This window comes from Puma concolor, chromosome C1 (assembly GCF_028749965.1).
Source record: "Puma concolor isolate L17-30 chromosome C1, mPumCon1.1.hap2, whole genome shotgun sequence".
In the NCBI taxonomy this organism is placed as follows: domain Eukaryota; kingdom Metazoa; phylum Chordata; class Mammalia; order Carnivora; family Felidae; genus Puma; species Puma concolor.
Window position 1 is genome coordinate 187,185,593 of NC_141674.1, and position 14,043 is coordinate 187,199,635.

The 14,043-nt window shown below is 36.8% G+C and overlaps 1 long non-coding RNA gene across 1 annotated transcript; it reads right to left on the reverse strand.

Annotated features, from left to right (window-relative positions):
* Nucleotides 1-204: 204 nt before the first annotated feature.
* On the reverse strand, nt 205-14,041 carry LOC147578616 (uncharacterized). The gene is made up of 3 exons (XR_015255420.1): nt 13,797-14,041; nt 11,835-11,903; nt 205-465 (listed from the first exon to the last, which is right to left on the reverse strand). It is a non-coding gene; the product is annotated as an uncharacterized LOC147578616 (long non-coding RNA).
* Between the last annotated feature and the right edge of the window lie 2 nt (nt 14,042-14,043).

A 14,043-nucleotide genomic window follows, 5' to 3' on the forward strand; every position in this document is an offset into this window, starting at 1 on the left:
AATTTCATTTTCAGAGCTTACCTTGGGGAAGCAGCACTTACATTAAGACTAGGAATTCCCTAAGCATAACAAGTAAATATTTAAAACAACCTGGGCACCCAGAGAATATGAAAATGTTTTCTACAGGAAAGAATTAGTATTTTGAGAGTGTATGCTAAGAGCCAAGTGCTTTAAATAGATGACACTATTTAATCTTCAACAAAATAGATGTTTTGACCCTGTTTTAATGATGGGAACATTGATGCTCAGAGAAGTTGTTAGTAGCCCCAGATCATTTTGTGGGTAAAATGGAGAACACAGATTCATGTTTAGGCTTTTTTCCTTCAGAATTTTTGTCTTACAACGTACCTTGAATTTCCATTTCCCAACTTCTAATTCATATATAAGCAGCACTGGACCAAGTAGTGAGGTGGAAGGAAGACTAGAAGCAGCAGCTTTAAGAGCAGGCAACAAGGGCTGCATTGGCTGCAAGAAAATTTAAAGATAATAATCAAGCAGACTAAAAATAGGTCGACTTTATTATCATTAATATCATCATGTGACAGCAATTCCAAAGAATGTCACCAATAAAACATTCCTTCTTGCTGAGGTGAAATGTTCCCTACTCCTAGGTACACCGGTATCTATAAGGAGACTTCAACTTATTTTTTTTTTAATGTTTTATTTATTTTCTGAGAGAGAGAGAGAGCATTGAGCTGAGAGAGCATTGGGCAGAGAGAGAGGAGGACAGAGGATCCAAAGAGGGCTCCGGTGCTGACAGGCTGACAGCAGCAAGCCCGTTGTGGGGCTTGAGCTCACGAACCCTGGGATCACAACCTGAGCCAAAGTCAGATGCTCAACTGACTGAGCCACCCGGCACCCCAGATGCCTTCAACTTAATTTTCAAGGTTTTTTAAAAAGAAGGTTGTTTAGCAATTGTCATTGAAGTGCCATGAACAGTTATATGTTCCTGGAATAGACCATAAAGGGGCCATTTAACACGTGATGTACCTGAGTACCTATCTTTTAATATTATTCCTAAGACAAAATGAATTCTAATTTTAGAAGTATATTTCTCCCAAGTGTGGCAGTGTGAGCAGAGGCTCCTTTACCTTCTGGTAGCACCAGAGGCTCTGATAAGGCAGAACCTTCTTGGAGAGTCCCTTTGGTAGCAGAAACTGTCTTGGCAAAGTGGTTCTTGGTGATAAGAAAGGAGATGGATCCCAGTAATTTATACAGTGGAAGAGGAAGCAGTACTACTACTACTACTACTTCTCCTTCTTCTTCTTCTTCTTTTAGTTTTTTTAATGTTTATTTGTTTTTGAAAGAGAGAGAGAGAGAGAGAGAGAGAGAGAGAGAGAGAGAAAGCGGGGGAGGGGTAGTGACACGGAATCTGAAGCAGGCTCGGAGCTATTAGCACAGACCCCGACATGGGGCTCAAACTCACAAACTACCAGATCATGACCTGAGCCGAAGTCAGATGCTTAACCGACTGAGCCACCAAGGTGCCCCGGAAGCAGTACTTCTTTAAGTTGGCATGAGAAAGACAGTTTAAATGAATCCCCAGCTGTACAGAATATGAGATATTAAAGAATTCCTTTACCCCATCACCAAGTCTTATAAATTCTATCTCCTAAATATCTCGCAAATAAGTTCTCTCTTCACCTTGGCCTATTCAGATCCTATTTTATCTAGACTACTGTAGCATTCTGCTACCTGCTCTTCCTTCCTGACATTAGTTTCAGCTAATTCTAATCTTTTATGCACATATCTGTTGGAGTGATCCATCTAAGTATGAGTAAGGTCATGAAATTCCTTGCTTAAAACCTTACAATGACTTTCATGTCCCTCAGGAGATGCCATGCAAATTCCTTTGCGAGACTCAGAAATTTCTTTAAGATGTAGCTGTTCCCTACTTGTATGGTTTCATCCTTAGACATTCTTTAACTCAAACATTTCAGTATAGCTAATCCGAACTACTTGCACCCCAAATGTGATGCTCTCCTAGGCCTCTCTGCTTTTGAATATTCTGTCCATTCAGCAGCCTACCTCCTATTTGTTGACCTCTGATAAGTCTTCTCTTTCCCAGACTCACACTACATTAAGTACTCCATACTCTGTGCTCCATCCTACAGTACCGGAGGTTTACTTTCATATTAGAATGTAATTCACAGAAAATCAATTGTATTCTGGTCTGGCTTCTCCTACTAGACTAGTAGGGCTTTTGTTTGTTTGTTTGTTTTTAAAGTGCTGGCTACGTCTTTTATCTTGGCCATCCCAGCATTCAGTGAAGTTTTTGGTATAGATATATACTCAATCAAATTTTTAAAAAATACATGCCAGGCTCTACACAGTATACAAGCTACAAAGGTGGTGGCTGTCTGGTAGTAAGAGTGAGTCAAATTCATATAACTAAAACATAAGGCATAAAATATGCCACAAGTGAAGTTTAGATAAAAAGCTGTGATGACTTTAAGGAGAGAGCTCCTAGTTCCAATTTTGAGGTGAGGTGGGGGTACAAAATTAAGAAGGGTCAAGGGAGAAGATGGCATTTGAGATGGATTCTGACAAGAGGAATTGTGATATTTGGAGATGCAGCAAGTATAAGGAATATGTTAGGTCACATACTGATATAGTAAAGCAGAAGGTATAATACAAGATCACAGACTAGTCTCACTGAACACGTAAGAGAATATAGGAAAAAAGCTGGAGAAGTAGTTTCGGCTTCAAATGCTAGCTAAGGAGTCAGTATTTAATTTAGAAGGCAACTATAGTGTAATTAAAGGCAGTAATTAGCAGAAGAAAACTATTAGAGCAATCATAATAGTCTGAGTGAGGAGTTAAAAGGTCATCTTTAATAGGCGGTATAATATAGACAGGCAGACAGACCTGGGTCATTTATTGGCGATATGATCTTGAACATGTTATTTAAATTCACAAACCCCAAATTTCCTCATTTATTTCAAAAGACTGTTGTGATTAAATTTATGTAAAGAGATTAGCACACTACTTGGCATGTACTAAGTGCTTGAATTAATCAGTGATATTTCAGCTGCAACTGATAAAAATTCAACTCAAATCAGCATAAGCAAATAAAGGAAATTATTAAAAGGCTACTGACAAGATCAATGGAACAGAATAGAGAGCTCAGAAATAGAACCACACATAGATAATCAAATGATCTTTGACAAAGGAGCAAAAGCAATACAATAGACCAAAGAGTCTTTTTTTTTTTTTAATTTTTTTTTCAACGTTTTTATTTATTTTTGGGACAGAGAGAGACAGAGCATGAACGGGGGAGGGGCAGAGAGAGAGGGAGACACAGAATCGGAAACAGGCTCCATGCTCTGAGCCATCAGCCCAGAGCCTGACGCGGGGCTCGAACTCCCAGACCGCGAGATCGTGACCTGGCTGAAGTCGGACGCTTAACCGACTGCGCCACCCAGGCGCCCCCCAAAGAGTCTTTTTAACAAATGGTGCTAGAACAAGTGCACATCCATATGCAAAAAAAAAAAAAAAAAAAAAAAAAAAAAAAAAAAAAAAAAAAAATCTAGACATAATTTTACACCCTACACAAAAATTAACTCAAAATGTATTGTAGACCTGGGGGCTGAGTCAGTTAAGTGTCTGACTCTTGATTTTTGGCTCAGGTCATGATCTAACAGTTTGTGGCATCAAGTCCCATGTTGGGTTCCATGCTGACAGTGCAGAGCTGCTTGGGATTCTCTCTCTCCCTCCCTCTCTCTGCCCCTCCCCAACTCTCTCTCAAAATAAATAAATAAAATTAAAAATAATGTAAAATGCAAAACTAAAAAACCCCTAAAGATAACATACAAGAAAATCTAGGTGACCTTGGGCTTGGTGATGATTTTTTAGATACAACACCCAAAACACAATCCATGAAAGAAAAAATTGGTAAGTGGGACTTTATGAATATTAAAAAAATATAGAGCTTTGTGAAAAAAACTGAAGAGAATGGAATGACAATCCACAGTCTGGGAGAAAATCTTTGCAAAGCACATATCTGGTAAAGGATTGATATTGAAATCTATTGAGAACTCTTAAAACTTAGCAATAAGACAACAGTCCAATTTAAAAAGGACAAGAGATTTAAGCAGACATCTCACCAGAAAACATATAGAGATGACAAATAAACTTATGAAAACATACTCAACATTACATGTCAGCAGAAAAGTGTAAAATAAAATGAGATACCACTACACATCTATTAGAATGGCTGAAAGCCAAAACACTGACAACAAATGCTGGTTAGGACATGGAACAAGAACTCTCACTCACTGCTGGTGGGGATACAGAATGGTGCAGCCACTTTGGAAGACAGTTTGGCAGTTTCTTACCAAACTGAACATACTCTTACCATATGATCCAGCAATCACACTTCTTGGTATTTACCTAAATGACTTGAAAACTTATGTTCACACACACACATAAAAACAGCACACAAGTGTTTATAGTAGCTTTATTTATTATTGCCAAAATGTGGAAGCAACCAAGATGTCCTTCAATAGGTGAATGGATAAACAAACTGTGGTACGTCCATACAAGTCCATACAATGGAACATTATTCAGCAGTGAAAAGAAATGAGCTACTATACCATGAAAAGACATGAAGGAAACTCAAGAGCATATTGCTAAGTGAAAGAGATCAATCTGAAAAGCCCACATACTATAGTATTTCAACTATATGATGTTCTGAAAAGGGCAAAACTTGAGACAGTAAAAAGATCAGAGATTGCCACGGGTTTGGGGTGGGGAGTGATGAGGGGATGAATATGTTGGAGCACAGGAGACGTTTAGGGCAAGGAATTTGTTCAGTATGATACTGTAATGGTCAGTACATGGCATTATACAGTTGACAAAATCCATAAAATGTAAAACACAGAAAGTGAGCCTTAATGTAAACAAACTATAAACTTTAGTTAATAATTATGTAACACTATTGGCTCATCAATGGTAACAAAGTTACCACACTAATAGAAGATGTTAATACAGGGAAACTATGGTGGAGAGATAGGGGAAATATGGGAACTCTTTGTACTTTCTATTCAATTTCTCTGTAAACCCGAAACTGTTCTAAAAATAAAGTTATAAATTTAAAATTTTTCTAAGCAGTATATGTAAAATTCATGTAATTGAATATAAATGAAAAGGTTGTGCTTTAAAAAAAAAATGTTACTGAGGTGATTCCCAGAAACAAAGACAGCCCAGGGCTTTAGGGACTAAAACTGAGATTTTTTTTTTTTCCAGGATTTTATTTAAATTCAAGTTAGTTAACATATAATGTAGTACTGGTTTCAGGAGTAGAATTCAGGGATTCATCACTTACATATAACACCCAGTGCTCACCACAAATGCTCTCCTTAATGCCCATTACCCATTTAGCCCATCCCCCCACCTGCCTCCCTAAAACTGAGAATTTGATTTCTGTTTTTTTGTTTTCTGATAAGTAAGCAGGTTTTCTGAAAACCTGCTTTCTTCATATGTCAGGAATAATGGTATTCCCCACTGCCTCCACCAAGAAAGACCTAGATTGATATCTGAGGCTGGTGACAGTGTAAGGAGTCTAGGATACTAAGTCAACTAGGAAATTACATTGAAGCCTTGAAAAATGATGCCCTATGTTAAATGATAGCAAACAACTGGCAAAACTGTTGCCTACAATAAGAAGATGAAAAATGAGTCTAATGAAAGTTTTAAAAACTGAACTTATTTTCAAATTGTAGATTCATGTGTCTTCATTCCTGAATGATATTTTCACCAGGTATAGGATTCTGAGTTGACAGTTCTTTTCTTTCAGCACTTGAAAAACGTTATTTCCTTCTGACCTCCATGTGTCTGGTAAGAAATTTCCTGTCATTTCAATTTTTTTTTTTTCCCTATAGGTAAGGTGTGTTGAAGTAAAATGAACAAACCTCTAAGAATCTCTAAAGGAAAGAAAGTTTTATTCAAGTCCAAATTAGGACAGCTGAGGGGGTTACACAAACTTCACAAAGAGAGTGCTCCACAGATGAATATTTGGTATAGGGTTATATACATTTTTTTACATAAAAAGTTACAAATTATTAGACAAAGAACATTTCAGAAAGTTGCAGACCTTATCTTAAGTTGCTAATAGACATAGGGCTATATGACTATGGGAATCAGGGGAGTTTCTTCCTTTTCCTTATCTTTTGTTCAGAATGCTCCTTTTTGGTTATCTTAACAAAGCAGATGTACAATATGTTCTTGGGGAAGAAATAGAGCCCATGCTTTGAAGTTTTAAGTCACTTTGTCCTTGGCTAGTGTTAAAGTATAGCTTCCCTGGGAGCCCAGTAGCAGAGCCCACAAACGTTAAAAGTTGAAAATTTCCTTTATCAGGTGTCAGCTTTTTCTGGATGCCTTCAAGATTTTTCCTTTGTCTTCAGTTTCCACAAGTTAAACTACAATGTACAGTGGCATAGATTTCTTTTGCTTTATCCTGCTTGAGGTTCATTCAGATTCTTGAATCTGTAGGTTATGTCTCGCTAAATTTGGGAAATTTTTAGCCATTATTTCTTTAAGTGCTTTTTCAACCCTACTCTCTTCCTCTTCTCCTCCCAAACTCTAATGACATGAATATTAGACCTTTTGTGATAGTCTCACTACCCTCTACGGCTGTTTATTTTTAATTTTTTTCAGCCTATTTTCTCTTTGTTATTCAGGTTACGTAATTTCTATTACTCTACCTCAGGTTCACTGATTCTTTCCTCTATTTCCTACACTGCTTTTGAGCCCATCCACAATGGTTCTTATATAGGTTCTTTTTTTTTTTTTTTTTTTTTACGTTTTTATGTGTTTATTTTGAGACAGAGAGAGACAGCATGAGTGGGGGAGGGGCAGAGAAAGAATCCCAAGCAGGCTCTGTGCTGTCAGCACAGAGCCTGATGTGGGGCTCGAACTCATGAAACTGTGAGATCACGACCTGAGCCGAAACCAAGAGTTGGATGCTTAACCAACTGAGCCACTCAGGTGCCTATGTAGGTTCCTTTTTATGTCTTCTATTGCATTGTTGAGACTTTCTCTTTTTCAATTTTGTTTCAAGTGTGTTTGCAATTGTTTGGTGAAACATTTTTATCATTGCTGCTTTAAATTCTTCACCAGAGAATTATAATACCTCTGACACTTCACTGTTGGTATCTATCGTCTTTTTCATTCAGTTTGAGATTTAAGTCATTCTTGGTATGACAAGTGGTTTTCAAACAAAACCTGGAATTTTGCATATTATATGATTCTATCTTATTTAAACCTTTGGTTTTAAACTTTGATACCATTCCAGCAGGGGAGAGGGGCTATTAGCTTGCTACTGCCAAGTAGTGATAGAAATCCAGATTCCCTGCATGGCTTGCTTTGACAGTGGATGGGAGGGAAGAGCTTCTCATTACTACTGGGTATAGAGAGATATTCCAGTTCTCCACACAGTCTATAACGACACTGTGGTAGGGGTGGCCTCATTATTGCTGGGCAATGGCAAAAGTCCTGAATTTCCATATCGTATCCACTGACAATGTGGTGGAAGGAGAAGCCTGTACTGGACATGGAGATAAAAGTCCAGGCTCTCTACTTGAGCCTCTCTGGCACCACCCTAGCAAGGGTGTCAAGATACCTTGTTCAACATGAGGGTAGAAGTCTAGGCTCTCCATTCAGCCTTTGCCTCTTGGGTGGCGCAGTGTTTCCTGTGACATTTCGCTGGAGTAGAGCATTGATTTTCTAAAAGTCTGCTATCTTGCAAGGCTTCCCCTTCCCTCCTGCTGTCCCTACAGACAGCAGCCTTTCCTTGAAACTTTTGCTGTCTGTGCCTAATGGAGTTTCTGAGTTGCTGGATTCTTTAATTCTATAGTATACAAGGCAAAAAGAAAACCCAGTGTATTTACCATCTTATTATTCTTTGAGTCTCAAGGTCCCTGGCCTGTCTGCTTTCTTTTTTCTACCTTTCAGAGTCATCTTATGTTTGTTTTATAGATAATGGCTTAGCCAAGTCTGCTTCCCTTCTTATTTTATTCCCCTTGTGCTTAAGTTCAAAGATCTCTGAATTCTAATACACTAGAGTAGAATCTGGGTGTGGTTGTTTTAAGATATATCCATATCTTAGTCCCTTCAAGTAGAGCCTAATTCTTCCCTTGAGTGTGGGCTGCACTTAGTGAGTAGTTTTTAACTTGTCTCCCTCCTCCCCAGCTCTATGCAACTACTAATCTACTTCTGTGCTATTTCCAGACACCTCATATAAATGGACTCATACAATTTGGTCTTTTGTAACTAGTATTTGCCACTTAGCATGATATTTTCAAGGTTAATTGATGTTACAGCATGTATCAGCACTTCACTCTTTTTTATTACTGAATAATATTTCATTATATGGCTATATCACATGTTATTTATTCATTCATCAGTTAGTGGGCATTTTATTGTTTCCACTTTTTGGCTGTTTTGAGTAATGCTACTATGAACATTTACAAACAAGTTGCTACCTGGATATGTTTTCATTTTTCTTGAGTATAGATCTAGGAGTGAAATTTCTGGGCCACAGGGCAAATCTACGTTTAACATTTTGAAAACTGTTAAACTGTTTCCTCAGCAGCTTCCCCATTTCTACCAACAGGCATTTCTACCAATGCCTGACAGTTCCCCAACTTGTCCACATCAAGACCAAGACTAGTTATTATCTATATTTTTTTATTATAGCCATCCTGGTAGGTATAAAGTGGGATCTCTTGTGCTTTTGATCTGCATTTCCCTAGTGGTGAGTTGAGTATTTTTCATGTCTTTTTTGTCTATTTATAGATCTCTGAAATATCAGATCCTTTGCCCATTTTAAAAATTGGGTTCTTTTTATTGTTAATTGGTAAGTATTCTTTATATATTTTAGATACAAGTTCCTTATCAAGTATGTGATTTTCAAATATTTTCTCACATTCTGTGGGTTGTTTTTTCACTTTTTACTGGTGTTCTTTGAGCCACTGAAAGTTTTTTATTTAGATGAAGTCCAACTTAACTGTTTTTCTTTTGACTCTTGTGCTTTTAATGTCATGTCTAAAAAGGCTTTAGTTAATGCAAGGTCACTATTTACTATTTTTTTTTTCCTCAGAGTTTTATAGTCTCAGTGCATACATTTAGGCCTATGATCCATTTTGAGTTAGTCTTTATGTATGGTATAAGAAAGGGGTAACAGCTTCATTCTTTTGCATATGGCTATTCAGTTGCCCTAGCACCACCCGTTGAAAAGACTTCTTTTGCCATTGAATTTTCTTGGCACCCATGTTGAAAATCAATTCACCATAAATTTAAAGTTTATTTCTGAATTCTCAATTCTACTCCATTGGTCCATATATCTATCCTTATGCCAGTACAACATTGTTTTGATTATCGTACCTTTGTAGTAAGTTTTGAAATGGGAGAATTAGGAGCCTTCCAACTTTGATCATCTTGTTTCAAGACTATTTTGGCTATTTTGTGCATTTTCATCGGCATTTTAGGATCAGCATGTACATTTATACAAAGAAGCTCAGATTTTGATAGGGATTACACTGAATCTGTAAATCAACTTCAAGAGAATTGTCATCTTAATATTTTCTGATCCACAAACATGAGATGTCTTTCCATTTATTTAAGTCTTTAATTTCCTTCAACAACGTTTTGTAGCTTTCAGTATATAAATTCTTCATCTCTTTCATTAAACTTATGCCTATTTATTCTTTTTGATTATATTGTAAATGAAATTTTCTTAATTTCACTTTTGTATTGTTCAATGCTAGTGTACAGAAATATGATTGATAGTTGTATATTGATCTTGCATCCTACATCTTTGCTGAACTTTTTTATTATTCCTAATAGTTTTCAGTGGATTCCTTAGAATTTTCTGTATACGAGATCATGTCATCTGCATGGTTTTACTTCTTCCTTTCCAATCTGATGGTTTTTATTTCCTTTTCTTGCCTAACTGCCCTGGCTAGAACCTCCAGTACAGTGTTGATTGGAAGTGGCAAGAGTAGACATCTTTATCTTGTGTCTGGTTCTTAGGCAGCCATCAGTCTTTCACCATTAAGAATGATGTTAGCTGTGAGCTTTTCATAGATATCCTTTATTAGGTTGAAAAAAGTCCCTTCTATTTCATAGTTTGTTGAAATTTTTTTTTTTTCAGTCATGAAAGGGTGTTGGATTTTTATCAAATGCCTTTTCTGAGTCCATTACGATAATCATGTCACTTTTGTTTTTTCTTCTATTGGTATGGTGTATAATGTTAATTAATTTTCAAATGTGAAACCAACCTTGCATTTCTGGGATAAATCCTACTTTGTGCATAATTCTTTTTGTGTGTTGCTAAATTTGGCTTGCTAGTATTTTGTTGAAGATTTATTAAGTTTTTAGTTGGTATTTCCTAACTTTTTAATAGTGGATTAAGTATAATGTATGCAAGTACAATTAGTTAAATCATTGCATTTTAGCATTCACTGAATGTTAAAAATAGTCCATAAGGTCTTGACACATAGTGATTATATTTTGCTGAAGCAATGGATTTTGCTGAAGTATATATTTAAACCATATGCTACAAGACCAGTGTAAAGAGTGTCACTTAGCTAGTGAGACTAGCCAAAAAGTAAGCTTCCAAATCCCCAGATGCCTTTATTCTCTAATTTAGTTTTGTTAGGCATTTGGGGGCAAAACTATATGCTAGAGTTGCATACCTCATCTGAAGCCCGTTCCTTTCAGTGTCCAATTTTGGTACAGAGGCATATGAAAGCATGCTAAACACCTGTCCAAAATCGAGAAAAACTGAAAAGATTTAAAACATTATTGGAATCTCTCAAAGAATATCAAATGCCATCTGATTCAAGTTCCAATAAAAAAAATTTTTAGAAACCTTTTTCCATTTCTTTCACATTCAGTCTCCCATAGGAACCCATATTTGAGGTCTTCTTTTTTCCGCCATTCTCTGCTTTTCTGTATCCATTCATTTTACCTTTTAGTAGAGAAACTGCACATTTGTGACCCGTAGGCCAAATTTGGTCTATGTGTGCATTTAATTTGATAAAACATTTTAAATACAAATTTAATTAGTTTGCAAGATTTATAAATTAGGAAATGACACATAAAAATCTATGTATCTGATTTCTCTTGAAAAATTTGAGTTTGAAAAAAAAAGAAAAATTGGAGTTTGGTAAAATGTTGCCTTCATTTTACTACTGGCTGGCAGTGAATAGTGACTGCCTCATTCAAATATGATTATTTTCTTCTAGTTTGCTGCGGTCTTTACCATTCCCTATTGTATTACACATGGCCAATTTTACTATTTATGATACAGGCTTAGCCTCTGTAGATATTGGAATTTATGACATTTTAATGCTATCCTTTTTAATATATATTAATTACGCTCTCTCAGATTCCTTCCAATTCTGCAACTTTTTCTATTTATTATATTGAATAGTATAACAAAAGTTCTGAAAGCCCCACAGGATCCCTTGAGCAATGTCTAGAGTCCAGAGATAAGCTGTGGCCTTTTGGGCCCTATAAACATATTAAAATTCCTGTGGAGACCGCTATCTGATAAAAACAAAGAGGAAATCCAAACAACTGGTTACACTAACTTTGTATATGCAAGACCTCTTTCAGGGAAGAAAAGCCCATCTCCAAGAGAGAATAAAGGGGGAAAGTGGTGGGCAGTCTGTGCCTACTGCTGTTAGCTAAGTAGAGATTTACAAAATTGGGTCTTCCTGGAAAAAGGAAGAGGAGATAGGGAAAGAAAAGAGATATTATGGTAACATCAATAGGACCAATGAAAAGGAATTATAATGTCAATGACTTAACATAAATGACATACATACCTCAACTAATGAATTAAGAGCTGTTATTTTCTCTGGAAGTGGCTCCTGTAGGGTTATGTAAATCCTTAACTGTGGGGGGAAAAAAAAACACCTTGTGCTTATTTCAGTCTGTTTCTTTACTTGACCCTTTAAATCTTTATTTGTATTTCTTAAAGACCTCAATTATCTTAGAACAACTGGGACAACTTATAGTATTTAATGTTTACTACAATTAATCTTTCTAGAGCACAAGAACTCCTCACCCTCTTGGGTTTTTTTTAAGGGAAAGAGCAGAGAGAAAGAGAGAGAGAGGGAGAGAGAAAATCTTAAGCAGGTTCCATGCTGCGCAGAGCCCAACTCAGGGCTAAATCTCATGACCTTGAGATCATAACCTCAGCTGAAATCAAGAATCAGATGCTTAACCAACTGAGCCACCCACCAGCCACCGTCTCCATCCTCTTCAGTAGTGACCAATTCAGTTAAAAGGTCAACCTAAAAACAAGACTACATAAATCAAAAACTGCATTTGGAGTACATGTACGTGTTTGGGTTACTGGATTACACTTCAGTAATCCTCTACCTAACAAGAGAAAGTAGCAATATGTATGTGATTCACAAAATAGAGTGAAGGCTGGTTTCCTAAACACGATTCTATATTCATAATTATATAATTGGCCTCAATTTTCTTTTTAACCAGTACTCTGTAAAAAAAAAAAAAAAACAACAAAAAAACAGACCTACTTAATAATAATAATTAATTCTTGATTGGTTACACTATTATGATGTCAGATAGAACCCAATAATTTGAACCAAAGTAGGTTAGCATAGTACACTTCAATGAAGTCACTATAGTATATATAAGAAAATTATATTTTATCATTTATTCATTTGTGTTCTTACTTCAAGACTATTTGTTAATATTTGAAATGTGGAGAAAAGAAAACAGTATGTATAAACACAATCATATACAGACTCAGAACAGTTAATAATATGAAGTTCTTAGTTTGTCAAAATGAGCAATCTTTTAGAATTTCTAAAAGAAAGAAAGTTTTATTTCATCCCAAGTTAGGACGGCTTCCCAGGATGCACAATCATCATAGAGAGTCCTCCAGGGAAGGAATATTTTGTGTAGGGTCTACATAAAAAGTTACAAATCATTAGATAAAAGACATTTCAGAAAATTACCTAATCTTAAGCTTTTGGTACATGCAGGGCTGTATGACCTTAATCTTATGGGAACCAGGGAGGTTTTTGTTTTGTTTTTTTAAACTCTTTATGATTGAAATGCTCTTTTTTAGGTTGTTTGTAAACAAAGCAGATGTACAATGTGTACTCAAGGCAGAAACAGAGCCCATGCTTTGAGATTTTGCTGACTCTGGTAAATGTATGGCTTCCCTGAGAGCCCGTGAGCAGGACACAAACACTGAAAGTTGAGAATTCCCTTTATTGTATCAACTCCTGACCTACAGTAACGCCCCAGTAAATGTTGGCTGTAATTTTTACAATCATCACTAATATTGTCTTCTATAGGGCTCTTTACAGTGCCTTGCCTCACAGGCACCTGAAGTTTAGAATACTGGACCCTTCCCCTTCCCCTTCCCCTCCCTGCCTTTAGCATACATTTGGCCAAATCTTCCTCTTACACAACTGGACACAGATGGTTGTTGGACACCTATCATTTTCCTACTGCCCGAACTGGTTTTTGAAAACCCTAAAACAGCAAATCTTGTTGGCTGCAAATCCCCAGGGACAACAATTGTGTAACAGCTAATGCCTTGCCCCATTTTTCCTGTTCCAACTCATGTGCCCTGTTCCCCAGTACCAGTCAAAGGTGCATTAGATTTCGTATCTAACCACAAATTCTCATCAACCTAGAAATCTTAGTTTATCTACAAAGAAAATGAGCTGGTGAGAAAAGGGAGATTCCCTTCATTTAACATTCAAAGAACTACAAAACAAACAAACAAACAAACAACACCTCACCTGCAAGGTGAGCCTACTGAAACGGGAGTATAGCATACTCAAAATTCTACCCAGTTACTGGACAACGACCTTCGAGCCACTCCTGCTGCTGCGAGTACGCTACAACTTCTGCCCTTCTTTCAGAGTCCTTACTACATTCCCTCTTCCTTTGCTCTCCCAACTCCTTCCCAGACTTCCGTTCGAACTTCCCGGGCAAAGCAGAACCCACCAATCACAAACGTCTTTCCTAGGGCCACGCCCCCATCGC